This window comes from Oncorhynchus clarkii, chromosome 1 (assembly GCF_045791955.1).
Source record: "Oncorhynchus clarkii lewisi isolate Uvic-CL-2024 chromosome 1, UVic_Ocla_1.0, whole genome shotgun sequence".
Classification (NCBI taxonomy): Eukaryota; Metazoa; Chordata; class Actinopteri; order Salmoniformes; family Salmonidae; genus Oncorhynchus; species Oncorhynchus clarkii.
This window is the reverse complement of record NC_092147.1, coordinates 78894559-78910431: the sequence shown is the minus strand read 5'-3', so window position 1 is coordinate 78910431 and position 15873 is coordinate 78894559. Positions and strand designations below refer to the sequence as shown.

At 43.7% G+C, this 15873-nt stretch overlaps 1 protein-coding gene across 1 annotated transcript in view; it reads left to right on the top strand.

Annotated features, from left to right (window-relative positions):
* The window catches only part of LOC139412959 (sodium/calcium exchanger 1-like), a 223289-nt gene that overhangs the window by 2223 nt on the left and 205193 nt on the right, over nucleotides 1-15873 (top strand). The gene's annotated exons all lie outside the window — the stretch shown is intronic.

Genomic DNA, 15873 nt, shown 5'->3' with positions numbered 1-15873 from the left:
GCATCTCAGATAACTGTGTGGATTGGATCTGGCATGTCTTGCAGATATGCCACTACAGGTATACTGTATCTCATTTAATATTAGAGAGGGTTCGTAGAAATGTCAGAGACTTGGCATTCAGGGTTGAATGATCAGGTTAGGCTCTATGCCTGTATTCACAGTTCTGAAAAGAGTGTCTCATATGTTTTAAGGTTTGGGCTAGTTAATTCCTTTATAAAAGGACAAGAGCAGCTTGTCTCTGACTCTCTATTCCCCGCTCTCTCTCCCTCTCTCCCCATACTCACCCTATTTGACATGCAGGGGACAAGTGAGACAGATGAATGAAAAGGGCTTGTTTCTAAACAGATTCATAGCAGATGTTTAGATTCAACTTTCCGAGGCCCATTGCACAGTTTCCATAGCGTAGCTCTCACAGCGCTGCTTAGTGGATTTTAAGAACACTTGTCTAAATGAAATGATGGAGTGTCAGAGGTAAGGTATTCTACAGTACAGGAACCAGTAGCTTACAGTCTAGACCAGCAGCAGCTCTGGGAGGAATACACTGTAGAACATCAGTTTTTATTTTCTGGACTTTTTGGAATGGAATGCTGTTAGCTGACTGCTCTAATTGTGTAATTGGGTTTTAATATGGCAATATGATATCACATAGTTTGTTTCATTTCCACAAAAATTATACCTGTATCTACATTTTAACTTTTTATTCAATATCTTGCCACAGTATATTTCAGGGTTTGAATTTTATTCTAGCGATGTTTGGAGCAAAGGCTCCAAAGTGGGCAAGGCTCTGAGGGGGCAAGAGTACGTATCACAGTTTCATCTTCAGACGACAAGAAAGCTAAACCTCCTACCAGAGAACTGGAAATGTGTTAACCACCTCCCAACAAGCCCTTGAACACATCCAGAAAGGGGAGAGGACACTGTAACTGTAGAAAAATGAATTAGGATGCAGACAATCTGAAGTGAAGCGCCCGTGGACTGGGGGCCCGTGGACTGAGGGCTGGGGGGCTGGGGGCCCGGTGGCAGCCTCTTCTCTAACTCAGCTGCCAGCTCCCTCCACCCTTTGTGTTGCAGTCAAACCATTAGAGGAGAAGTTTCAGCTCTCTCCTCTTTCACTTGGACTTCCCATCAGAAAGCGAAGCGTAATTTGTCTCCAGAATTGGATATGAGGGCCTGAGTAGACTGCTTGAAGAGATGGGTTGGTGGAGCACTGGCTGTGATTGCAGTTTGTTTGACCAGAGGATAGATTGGGCAAATGACTGGAGGGTGGCAGGTTGGGCAAATGACTGGAGGGTGGCAGGTTGGGCAAATGACTGGAGGGTGGCAGGTTGGGCAAATGACTGGTGAGTGGCAGGTTGGGAAAATGACTGGAGGGTGGCAGGTTGGGCAAATGACTGGAGGGTGGCAGGTTGGGCAAATGACTGGAGGGTGGCAGGTTGGGCAAATGACTGGAGGGTGGCAGGTTGGGCAAATGACTGGAGGGTGGCAGGTTGGGAAAATGACTGGAGGGTGGCAGGTTGGGCAAATGACTGGTGAGTGGCAGGTTGGGAAAATGACTGGTGAGTGGCAGGTTGGGCAAATGACTGGTGAGTGGCAGGTTGGGAAAATGACTGGTGAGTGGCAGGTTGGGCAAATGACTGGAGGGTGGCAGGTTGGGCAAATGACTGGAGGGTGGCAGGTTGGGCAAATGATGTGAGGATGGACAGAAATAGCGAGATAGGGAGAATCGTTGTGATTTAAAATTGTTCAACTCATTCATCTTGATGTGCTAACAGATACCTGAGGTTAACTTTCACTCTGAACCTCGCCCGGAAAGGAAAATTAAAAGACAAGTCACTTATCGAGTAGTGAGTTAGCCAAAACTGCCAAAACCGACACCCAAACCAAAGCTCTTAACTTCCTTCATGTTTCCTTATCACTTAATACGCTTACGTTTCTTACAAACATTTAACAGACATTCTTAACCCCCACCTAATAAGCTGTTACTGTTACTGAAAAACATTCACCGTGAATCATATTCCACTATTGTGGAGCTCCACTTACATCTCATTCCACCCCTCCAGTCCACAGCCCAGAAACACGAGTACGGCATAAAGAGCCAGGTCTCAGAGGTTGCACTAACAGGAGCTGGATAGAGATCCTTATTAACAGAGATATTTCAGTTAGCGCAAACTGCCTTAGTCTCCACACCACTTCTTCCCTCCATCTCTCCTGTGCGAGTGCTTGTCATGTCAGAGGCGCCGTCCCCCAAAAGTTTCGTATTTAGTCAGTAATAAGGCTTTTGTGTGGTTTTTCGGTTCGTGTTGCAGCCTCTCCTCTCCCCTCTGACAGGCCTGTTGTATGGGAAACAGATTCAGTTAATTAGCATGGCTAATCAACAGAGAGCCATTTGGGAGATTTTCTGTCTGTCTGTTTTAGGGTTATGCCGGTAGCAGTGGTGACACCAGTCACCAGTGCTGTTCTGTGGTTGGGTTCACAGATGGCATGGCCAGGATGGGTCTATTAGATTGATGATTTTATGGATTATTCTTTGGAACTAAATCCTCAATCCTCATATAACTGAAAGGTGTGACTGTGTGTGGATGATACAAGATAGTTGATCTTAGATGTGTGTGTGTGTGTGTGTGTGTGTGTGTGTGTGTGTGTGTGTGTGTGTGTGTGTGTGTGTGTGTGTGTGTGTGTGTGTGTGTGTGTGAGTGAGTAAATAAATAAAATTAAAGTATGTGTTATGAATCTTTCTGGCTTCCTGTGTACATTATACCTCTAATTGTGTACATTATACCTCTAGTTGTGTACATTATACCTCTAATTGTGTACATTTTACCTCTAATTGTGTGCATTTTACCTCTAATTGTGTACATTATTCCTCTAGTTGTGTACATTTTACCTCTAATTGTGTACCTTATACCTCTAATTGTGGACATTATACCTCTAGTTGTGTACATTTTACCTCTAATTGTGTACATTATTCCTCTAATTGTGTACATTTTACCTCTTGTGTACATTATACCTCTAATTGTGGACATTATACCTCTAGTTGTGTACATTTTACCTCTAATTGTGTACATTATACCTCCAATTGCGTACATTATACCTCTAATTGAGTACATTATACCTCTAATTGTGTACATTATACCTCTAATTGTGTACATTGTACCTCACGTTGTGTACATTTAACATCTGTGTACATTATACCTCTAATTGCGTACATTGTACCTCTAATTGTGGACATTATTCCTCTAATTGTGTATATTTTACCTCTAATTGTATACATTATACCTCTAATAGTGAACATTATACCTTTAGTTGTGTACATTTTTACCTCTAATTGTGTACATTATACCTCTAATTGCGTACATTATACCTCTAATTGCGTACATTATACCTCTAATTGCGTACATTATACCTCTAATTGTGTACATTATACCTCTAATTGTGTACATTGTACCTCAAGTTGTGTACATTTTACCTCTGTGTACATTATACCTCTAATTGTGTGCATTATACCTCTAATTGTGCACATTATACCTCTAATTGTGTACATTATACCCCTAGTTTCAGGAGTGTGATTGTACAGTATGTGTGTATTCATGGGACTGACGTCATGGCTTTGTGGTCACCCTGGGCTGTTTACATGCAACATTGCTGCTGTCACCCTGCTAGATGTTTTATTTTATTAAGGTCCACATTAGCCAACGGCCACGACGACAGCTAGTCTTACTGGGGTCCGACACATAACGAAAATACATGACAAAATACTTTACAATTTATATGAATCTAAAGAGGCGTTGTGCCGTGAGGTGTTGTTTTATCTGTTTTTTTAAACCAGGTTTGCTGTTCACTTGCGCAATATGAGATGGAAGGGAGTTCCATGCCATCATGACTTGTTCTGGACCTGGGGACTGTGAAAAGACCCCTGGTCGCATGCCTGGTGGGGTATATGTGTGTGTCTGAGCTGTGTGTAAGTTGACTATGCAAACTATTTGGAATTTCCAACACATGAATGTTTCTTATAAAAAGAAGAAGTGGTGCAGTCAGTCTCTCCTCAACTCTTAGCCAAGAGAGACTGGTATGCATAGTATTGATATTAGCCCTCTGATTACAGTGGCGTCTCACTGTAAGACGTGTGGCTCTATTCTGGGCCAGCTGCAGCTTAACTAGGTCCTTCTTTGCAGCACTTGACCATATGACTGGAAAATAATCAAGATAAGATCAAACTAGAGCCTGCAGGACATGCTTTGTGGGGTGTGGTGTCAAAAAAGCAGAGCATCTCTTTATCACGCACCGACATCTCTCTCCCTTGAAAACCATTGAATCTATATGTTTTGACCATGACAGTTTACAATCTAAGGTAACAACACTCCCTCCACCCTTTGTGTTGCAGTCAAACCATTAGAGGAGAAGTTTCAGCTCTCTCCTCTTTCACTTGGACTTCCCATCAGAAAGCGAAGCGTAATTTGTCTCCAGAATTGGATATGAGGGCCTGAGTAGACTGCTTGAAGAGATGGGTTGGTGGAGCACTGGCTGTGATTGCAGTTTGTTTGACCAGAGGATAGATTGGGCAAATGACTGGAGGGTGGCAGGTTGGGCAAATGACTGGAGGGTGGCAGGTTGGGCAAATGACTGGAGGGTGGCAGGTTGGGCAAATGACTGGTGAGTGGCAGGTTGGGAAAATGACTGGAGGGTGGCAGGTTGGGCAAATGACTGGAGGGTGGCAGGTTGGGCAAATGACTGGAGGGTGGCAGGTTGGGCAAATGACTGGAGGGTGGCAGGTTGGGCAAATGACTGGAGGGTGGCAGGTTGGGAAAATGACTGGAGGGTGGCAGGTTGGGCAAATGACTGGTGAGTGGCAGGTTGGGAAAATGACTGGTGAGTGGCAGGTTGGGCAAATGACTGGTGAGTGGCAGGTTGGGAAAATGACTGGTGAGTGGCAGGTTGGGCAAATGACTGGAGGGTGGCAGGTTGGGCAAATGACTGGAGGGTGGCAGGTTGGGCAAATGATGTGAGGATGGACAGAAATAGCGAGATAGGGAGAATCGTTGTGATTTAAAATTGTTCAACTCATTCATCTTGATGTGCTAACAGATACCTGAGGTTAACTTTCACTCTGAACCTCGCCCGGAAAGGAAAATTAAAAGACAAGTCACTTATCGAGTAGTGAGTTAGCCAAAACTGCCAAAACCGACACCCAAACCAAAGCTCTTAACTTCCTTCATGTTTCCTTATCACTTAATACGCTTACGTTTCTTACAAACATTTAACAGACATTCTTAACCCCCACCTAATAAGCTGTTACTGTTACTGAAAAACATTCACCGTGAATCATATTCCACTATTGTGGAGCTCCACTTACATCTCATTCCACCCCTCCAGTCCACAGCCCAGAAACACGAGTACGGCATAAAGAGCCAGGTCTCAGAGGTTGCACTAACAGGAGCTGGATAGAGATCCTTATTAACAGAGATATTTCAGTTAGCGCAAACTGCCTTAGTCTCCACACCACTTCTTCCCTCCATCTCTCCTGTGCGAGTGCTTGTCATGTCAGAGGCGCCGTCCCCCAAAAGTTTCGTATTTAGTCAGTAATAAGGCTTTTGTGTGGTTTTTCGGTTCGTGTTGCAGCCTCTCCTCTCCCCTCTGACAGGCCTGTTGTATGGGAAACAGATTCAGTTAATTAGCATGGCTAATCAACAGAGAGCCATTTGGGAGATTTTCTGTCTGTCTGTTTTAGGGTTATGCCGGTAGCAGTGGTGACACCAGTCACCAGTGCTGTTCTGTGGTTGGGTTCACAGATGGCATGGCCAGGATGGGTCTATTAGATTGATGATTTTATGGATTATTCTTTGGAACTAAATCCTCAATCCTCATATAACTGAAAGGTGTGACTGTGTGTGGATGATACAAGATAGTTGATCTTAGATCTGTGTGTGTGTGTGTGTGTGTGTGTGTGTGTGTGTGTGTGTGTGTGTGTGTGTGTGTGTGTGTGTGTGTGTGTGTGTGTGTGTGTGTGTGTGTGTGTGTGTGAGTGAGTAAATAAATACAATTAAAGTATGTGTTATGAATCTTTCTGGCTTCCTGTGTACATTATACCTCTAATTGTGTACATTATACCTCTAGTTGTGTACATTATACCTCTAATTGTGTACATTTTACCTCTAATTGTGTGCATTTTACCTCTAATTGTGTACATTATTCCTCTAGTTGTGTACATTTTACCTCTAATTGTGTACCTTATACCTCTAATTGTGGACATTATACCTCTAGTTGTGTACATTTTACCTCTAATTGTGTACATTATTCCTCTAATTGTGTACATTTTACCTCTTGTGTACATTATACCTCTAATTGTGGACATTATACCTCTAGTTGTGTACATTTTACCTCTAATTGTGTACATTATACCTCCAATTGCGTACATTATACCTCTAATTGAGTACATTATACCTCTAATTGTGTACATTATACCTCTAATTGTGTACATTGTACCTCACGTTGTGTACATTTAACATCTGTGTACATTATACCTCTAATTGCGTACATTGTACCTCTAATTGTGGACATTATTCCTCTAATTGTGTATATTTTACCTCTAATTGTATACATTATACCTCTAATAGTGAACATTATACCTTTAGTTGTGTACATTTTTACCTCTAATTGTGTACATTATACCTCTAATTGCGTACATTATACCTCTAATTGCGTACATTATACCTCTAATTGCGTACATTATACCTCTAATTGTGTACATTATACCTCTAATTGTGTACATTGTACCTCAAGTTGTGTACATTTTACCTCTGTGTACATTATACCTCTAATTGTGTGCATTATACCTCTAATTGTGCACATTATACCTCTAATTGTGTACATTATACCCCTAGTTTCAGGAGTGTGATTGTACAGTATGTGTGTATTCATGGGACTGACGTCATGGCTTTGTGGTCACCCTGGGCTGTTTACATGCAACATTGCTGCTGTCACCCTGCTAGATGTTTTATTTTATTAAGGTCCACATTAGCCAACGGCCACGACGACAGCTAGTCTTACTGGGGTCCGACACATAACGAAAATACATGACAAAATACTTTACAATTTATATGAATCTAAAGAGGCGTTGTGCCGTGAGGTGTTGTTTTATCTGTTTTTTTAAACCAGGTTTGCTGTTCACTTGCGCAATATGAGATGGAAGGGAGTTCCATGCCATCATGACTTGTTCTGGACCTGGGGACTGTGAAAAGACCCCTGGTCGCATGCCTGGTGGGGTATATGTGTGTGTCTGAGCTGTGTGTAAGTTGACTATGCAAACTATTTGGAATTTCCAACACATGAATGTTTCTTATAAAAAGAAGAAGTGGTGCAGTCAGTCTCTCCTCAACTCTTAGCCAAGAGAGACTGGTATGCATAGTATTGATATTAGCCCTCTGATTACAGTGGCGTCTCACTGTAAGACGTGTGGCTCTATTCTGGGCCAGCTGCAGCTTAACTAGGTCCTTCTTTGCAGCACTTGACCATATGACTGGAAAATAATCAAGATAAGATCAAACTAGAGCCTGCAGGACATGCTTTGTGGGGTGTGGTGTCAAAAAAGCAGAGCATCTCTTTATCACGCACCGACATCTCTCTCCCTTGAAAACCATTGAATCTATATGTTTTGACCATGACAGTTTACAATCTAAGGTAACACCAAGTAATTTAGTCTCCTCAACTTGTTCAACAGCCACACCATTCATTACCAAACTTTGTCAAACTTTCTCAACCTCCACCATGTTTCCTTCCATACTGAGTGAACTTGGAGGACAGAGATGTGGTTTTTTGCTTTGTCATTTTGTCCTGGTTTTTTGGTGGTGCAGTGAGGCAGCACAGCCAGGTCAGTAGAAGAGAGAAGATTAAGAGGGTCAGTCGTTTGACAGAGAGAGAGAGAGAGAGAGAGAGAGAGAGAGAGAGAGAGAGGGAGAGAGAGAGAACGTGGAGAAGGAGGAGAAATTAGATAGACAGAGTCTGAGAAAAAGGGAGAGGGGGAGATAGAGGGGAGATCGACAGAGACATAGAGACAGATAAAGGGGAGATAGACAGAGACATAGAGACAGATAAAGGGGAGATCGACAGAGACATAGAGACAGATAAAGGGGAGCTAGACAGAGACATAGAGACAGATAAAGGGGAGATAGACAGAGACATAGAGAGAGACAGATAAAGGGGAGATAGACAGAGACATAGAGAGAGACAGATAGAGAGTGAAAGAGAAATAGAGAGACAGATAAAGGGGAGATAGACAGAGAGAGATAAAGGGGAGATAGACAGAGACATAGAGAGAGACAGATAAAGGGGAGATAGACAGAGACAGATAAAGGGGAGATAGACAGAGACATAGAGAGAGACAGATAAAGGGGAGATAGACAGAGAGAGACAGATAAAGGGGAGATAGACAGAGACATAGAGAGAGACAGATAGAGAGTGAAAGAGAAATAGAGAGACAGATAAAGGGGAGATAGACAGAGACATAGAGAGAGACAGATAAAGGGGAGATAGACAGAGAGAGATAAAGGGGAGATAGACAGAGACAGATAAAGGGGAGATAGACAGAGACATAGAGAGAGACAGATAAAGGGGAGATAGACAGAGACAGATAAAGGGGAGATAGACAGAGACATAGAGAAAGACAGATAAAGGGGAGATAGACAGAGACATAGAGAGAGACAGATAAAGGGGAGATAGACAGAGACATAGAGAGAGACAGATAAAGAGAGTGAAAGAGAAATAGACTGAGTTAGTAAGTAGACTAGACTAGAGGCTGAAAGCTGAAACAAAGCAGTTGGCATGGATATCAGGCAGGTCTTTGTAGAGGATTTGTGGCTGTTTGGGGTATTTTCACTGAGCTGCCAGTGGACAGATTAGAATAACTTGGAGTCTTCTGAGACCTGCTGCACCTTTTCCACTGCTCACATCTTAGACTGCTGACACAGCACAGTCACTCTAATGACATGGTTGATGCAACGGCCACACACACACACACACACACACACACACACAAATATTCTCTATCTCTTTTGCATCTCTCTCTCTCTCTCTCTCATACACAATTAACTGTACATACACACTTCTCAATCCAGTTGTCATGTTATGATCAACTACCACTCAAGCGTCAACACATACAGTATGCATACTTATTGGAAAATGTGAGAACTTAACATCATAGACATGAATGCACTCATACACAACGCACAAACGGACACACACAGGCTCACATGTGCACACACACACACTTTTACAAAGTCAATTTTTTTTTTTTTACTTCCAAACTTCAATCCACTTGTCATGTAACCATTATCCCTGAACTGTCATGTTTATTTTTATTTTACCTTTATTTAACTAGGCAAGTCAGTTAAGAACAAATTCTTATTTTCAATGACGGCCTAGGAACAGTGGGTTAAACTACCTGTTCAGGGGCAGAACAACAGATTTGTACCTTGTCAGCTCAGGGATTTGAACTTGCAACCTTTCGGTTACTAGTCCAACACTCTAACCACTAGGCTAATGTAACCATTATCCCTGAATGGTCAGTAAGTGGCCTCTTATTCCAAAGTGGAACTTTTAAGTGTTCCTGGATTTTATCCTGCTTTTACCAACTTTTTTTCTGCCTGGATTAAAATGACAGGCTCAGGGGCTCCACCCTGACTCCACAGACTCCACTGCTCTCTCTCTCCCCTCCTGGGCACTTATCTCCACTAAGGTGGCTCAGAAGTGACACTTTTTACAGTGAGTTGGGATGGGATAAGTCATGACTTCCTGAGAAAGAGAGAAAATAGTTTTGAGTGATTCCTCTAATATTCAGCACACGCCTAGAACACTCCCCTACCGTAGAACTCACCTCGTGGAGACAGTGTGATGACGATGATGTCTAGTACTGTCTGTCCCATACACATTCATAAAATATCTCAGACTAGGAGTGCTGATCTAGGATCAGATCCCCCCCTGTTTATGTAATCTTATTCTAAAAGGCTAAACAGATCCTATATCAGCTCTCCTACTTTGAGACTCTTTGTGAATAAATGCCCTGGATTGAAGGGTTTTGAAAGGGAGGGGGACACAGATAATCTTTGATAAAAATGTTACTTCATTCCCCCACCTTCACAGTTAAGTGGGTTTTATAAATGGTTATGAGCCTTCTAATGCACTTATTTTTATATTCATTCTTGGGAAGACAGTGCCATGGTTCTATAGAAGGCCATTTATCCACATTAGTCAATGGGAATAGAGTGCTGTAGAGTGTGCAAATGTTTGTGTGTGTGTGTGCGTCTGTGCGACTGTTTGTGTGTGAGACTGTGCATTTGTGTACAAGTAATGTTTGTCTGTTTATGAGAGCACATTATCACGTTTGTTTGTAGTGTACGGTGTGTTTGTGTGTGTCTTTGTTTGATGTACAGTCCAAGTCAAAAGTTTGGACACAGCTACTCATTCATTGTAGAATAATAGTGAAGACATCAAACTATGAAATAACACATATGGAATCATGTAGTAACCAAAAAAGTGTTAAACAAATCAATTTGAGATTCTTCAAAGTATCCACCCTTTGCCTTGACAGATTTGCACACTCTTGGCATTCTCTCAACCAGCTTTATGAGATAGTAACCTGGAATGCTTTCCATATGTGTTATTTCATAGTTTTGATGTCTTCACTATTATTCTACAATGTAGAAAATAGTAAAAATAAAGAAAAACCCTTGAATGAGTAGCTGTGTCCAAACTTTTAACTGGTACTGAATGAATTCACTTCAGCCAGTAAAGACACCTGCCACCGATGCAAAACAAGCCCACAGCTTAGCTCATTATTCTATTAGTGGAGTGCTGAGGGTAACCACAGCGACTGCGTTTGCAGTATGTGGTGTTTCGTCTGTAGTAAAGTGAAACCATTTCATGCTTAGATGGGCCTTTTATGTGACTGCATTTTCAACCTTCTCAGACACAGAGAGAGTGAGAGGGAGAGAGTGGGAGAGAGAGTGGGAGGGAGAGAGACCTAAAAAGTCCCCCTCTTAAATCCAGAATGTTGGGCAGGGGCTTAGCACAGACACAGAGGCAGCATTATGGCACAGCTCCAAAATCAGAACATGGCTTCTCTTCCTCACCCTGCCGACCGCCGCCCGGCAAGAATGAGCTCCTCTCTGTTTACATACACCGCATATCTGGAATACATTTGGAAGAGGAACGTTCCAAAAAAGGCTTTGAGACGTCCTTTGTGTGATGCCAAAGGAGGATTTAGATTTAGGAGTTGTTTTAGATACCAAAGGAGGATTCTGCTGTTTTCTCTCTCTCGCTCCTTCTATCTCTCTCTATCGCACCCTCGTTATCACTCCCTTCATCTCTATGGATAGTCTCTTACTTCTTGTTGTCAGTATGTCTCCTATCATCTATGTGAGCCTGGCATGTGAATTAGAATGTGCAACTCCAATATAAGTGTGTTCACACACCCGCTGGATTGTCTGAAACCTGGAGCCTCATTGTAGGCTTAAGGTATATCTCTACTAGATATCTCTACCTGATATTCTCTGGAGTTCCTCTGATACATCCACCGTTGATATCTCTACCTGCTATTCTCTGGAGTTCCTCTGATACATCCACCGTTGATATCTCCTCTACGTGCCTCTGCTCAGTGTCCTGTGGCTCAGCTCCGTGACACCTTAATCTCAGACCGTCCGTGTCTGGTCCACTCTCATCTCCAGAAACAGCCACCTGGATTGCAAGGCATCATGGGAATAACGCGCGGTCCCTGTCGGCTCTTTTCTACCAGTCCTCTTTTATCTCACCGAAACACACGGAGGGCCTTTTCATATGCGGTCATATACGTTACAGCCCGACGGGGCGTCACAGGCCGACGGGGCGTTACAGCCCGACGGGGCGTTACAGCCCGACGGGGCGTCACAGGCCGACGGGGCGTCACAGGCCGACGGGGCGTCACAGGCCGACGGGGCGTCACAGGCCGACGGGGCGTCACAGGCCGACGGGGCGTTACAGGGATGAATAATGATAGGGGGTAGGAATGTATTACCCTCAGCCATACTGAACCCGTCCCTAACGTTACCCAGTAACCCCTGCTCTGTAATATTTACCTCAGTAGCTCCGCAGTGGAACAGATAAGACATGACCGCTCCAGCACTGTGAGTGTGCTGCTGATATCACGCAACAGGTAAATTATACACTTGCTTCATGTCAATGCCGTCCTAAGGCATTTGGTCCCGGTCCCTGGTTTGCCCGATTAGGAATATGGATAGCCCAATAGGTATTACGTCTCACTGGGCAAAGACGTCAGTTCAACATCTAGTTTTGATTTACGTTTGGTTAAGTTGTCAACTAATGTGAATTCAACTTTAAATGAAGAAAAAAAATGTCACCACCCACTGGACACACACTGGTTGAATCAACGTTGTTTCCACGTAATTTAATGAAATTACAATGAACCAACGTGGAATAGACGTTATATTGACGTCTGTATCTAGTGGGCATGTATTTAGGTTAAAAGTTGGGTGAAAGTGGCCTCTGGAGTGGCGCAGTTGTCTAAGGCACTGCATCACAGTGCTAGCTGTGCCACTAGAGATCCTGGTTTGAGTCCAAGCCCATGGGGCGATGAAAAAATGACCCAGCGTCGTCCAGGTTAGGGGAGGGTTTGGCCGACAGGGATGTTCTTGTCACATCGCTCACTAGTGACTCCTGTGGCGGGCTGGGCGCAGTGCATGCTAGTTGTTTTGGACCCGGAAGCGCTTCCGGGCATTGTGTCAAGAAGCAGTGCGACTGGGCTGCGTTTTAAGGATGCACGCCTCTCCCGAGTCCGTACGGGAGTTGCAGCGATGAGACAAGACTGTAACTACCAATTGGATACCACAAAATTGGGGAGAAAAGGGGGCAATTTTTTAAAATATTTTTTAAATACAATAAAAAAGTTGGGTGAAGAAAAGATGAAATGCCCTTATCTTGATGACTATGTCATCACATAGATGTTTCTGGTTTAAATTAAATCATGTTTTGCCCAGTGGGTTTGGCTTCCTGATGGGGAATACTATGACAGGATTTCACCAACAGGAATAAGATGGTGGCATTTTCAATACTGTCATACATCAGAGATGGTGTGTTTTCAATCCAGTCATACATCAGAGATGGTGTGTTTTCAATTTGGTCATGCATCAGAGATGGTGTTGTTTTCAATCCTGTCATATATCAGAGATGGTGTTGTTTTCAATCCGGTCATACATCAGAGATGGTGTGTTTTCAATCCGGTCATACATCGGAGATGGTGTGTTTTCAATCCGGTCATACATCAGAGATGGTGTGTTTTCAATCCGGTCATACATCAGAGATGGTGTGTTTTCAATCCGGTCATACTTCAGAGATGGTGTGTTTTCAATCCGGTCATACATCAGAGATGGTGTGTTTTCAATCCGGTCATACATCAGAGATGGTGTGTTTTCAATCCGGTCATACATCAGAGATGGTGTTGTTTTCAATCCGGTCATACATCAGAGATGGTGTGTTTTCAATCCGGTCATACATCAGAGGTGGTGTTGTTTTCAGGCTTGTCTTACATCAGAGATGGTGTTGTTTTCAATCCTGTCATACATCAGAGATGGTGTTGTTTTCAACCTGTCATACATCAGAGATGGTGTTGTTTTCAGGCCTGTCATACATCAGAGATGGTGTTGTTTTCAACCTGTCATACATCAGAGATGGTGTTGTTTTCAACCTGTCATACATTTGAGATGGTGTTGTTTACAACTAGAATCCCATATGAGCCTCTTACAGTTTTCTCTCTCTTCAGCTATGGAGAATGTTCACTCCCAAACCTTAGGGCTTGTTAACTAATTAGGCTACTTTCAGGTGTTTACTGTAGCTGTGAAAGTTCAGCCACCTGATTAGCAATTACCTCTCTGTAAACCCTTAGTTCAGCTCACCTGATTATCAATTACCTCTCTGTAAACCCTCACCTGATTATCAATTACCTCTCTGTAAACCCTTAGTTCAGCTCACCTGATTATCAATTACCTCTCTGTAAACCCTCACCTGATTATCAATTACCTCTCTGTAAACCCTTAGTTCAGCTCATCTGATTATCAATTACCTCTCTGTAAAACCTCACCTGATTTTTATTTGATTTTAAGAGGACCGCCCCATAGTGATTCACCCACCTGCAGATGACTCACTCTCTCTAAAGAGTGAGAGAGAGAAACTGAGAGAAAGACACAACAAAAGAACAAGAGAATGAGAGAGCACAAGAGTTAGTGAATAAATGAATGAGTACGTTTGTCATTGCTGGCAGGAAGCATTTCCATGGAGGAAAAGCCTATCCCATATTCCCCTTTCCTCTCCTTCGGCCTGTCACCATGACAATTTGTATCTCTTACACCGGCTCCCGTCAGATGGATAGCCAGTTCGTGGGAGACTCCTGAGGGTGATCACTGAAATATGGAGCATTTATCAAAGCTTTTTAAAATAAATAACTAGCCTTATTGGAGTAGGCACTTAGCAGGACTCATCCCTCATACCATGCCTCTTATATGGCCCTATACATTACACACACACAGACGCACACGCACGCGCACGCACACACACACGCACACGCACACACACACGCATGCACACACGCACGCACACACACACACACACGCACGCACAGACACGCGCACGCACAGACATGCGCACGCACGCACACACACAGACACGCACACACACACGGACACGCACGCACGCGCGCACACACAGACACACACGCACACACACACACGCACGCACACACAGACACGCACACACACAGACACGCACACACACACACACACGCACGCACACACAGACACGCACACACACAGACACGCACGCACACACACACACACACAGACACGCACACACACACAGACACGCACGCGCGCACACACAGACACACACGCACGCACGCACGCACAGACACGCACACACACAAACATGCACGCACACACACACACACAGACACGCACGCACACACACACACACACACAGACACGCACACACACAGACACGCACGCACACACACACACGCACGCACACACAGACACGCACACGCACGCACACACACACACACACACACACACACACACACACAGACACACACACACAGACACGCACACACACACACTCAAAACACATACACACTCTCAAAACATATACACACACACACACTCAAAACACATACACACTCTCAAAACATATACACACACACACACTCAAAACACATACACACTCTCAGAACATATACACACACACACAAACACACACACACACACACACACAAACACACACTCAAAACACATACACATTCTCAGAACATATACACATACACACACACTCAAAACACATACACACTCCCAAAACCTATACACACACTATACATGGATTTGCGTACATGCATGTGTCAGCTGTTGGGGCTGATGTCTGGAGGTCCTGACAGCAGGACTCTGGGTTAATAAACCTCGCTTGCCTTGTTTCTTGTTTCAGCACCAGCTGTTCACAAGCCTTGAGATCTTTGTTGAGTGTGTGTGTGAGCGCTTGTTAGCTTGCGTGTGTGCCTAAGTCTGTGTATCCTCTGTGTACCATAGATTGTGTTTCTGTAAGTGAGATTGTCCGTTTTTCTGTCTCTTTCTGTGTGTGTGTGTGTGTGTGTGTGTGTGTGTGTCTGTTTGTTTTCCTTTGATTCCTTGATGCCCAGTCCACTGCAGGGACCGCCTGCAGGCCGGTGGTCAACTAGGACAAATGATCCTCCCATAACCCACCTGGCTGTTGTTGTCCAACATTGATCAACATTATCTGGTCTTTTTGTCTTTCCAAATACAGCTCTTATCTACAGTACATCTACAATACATA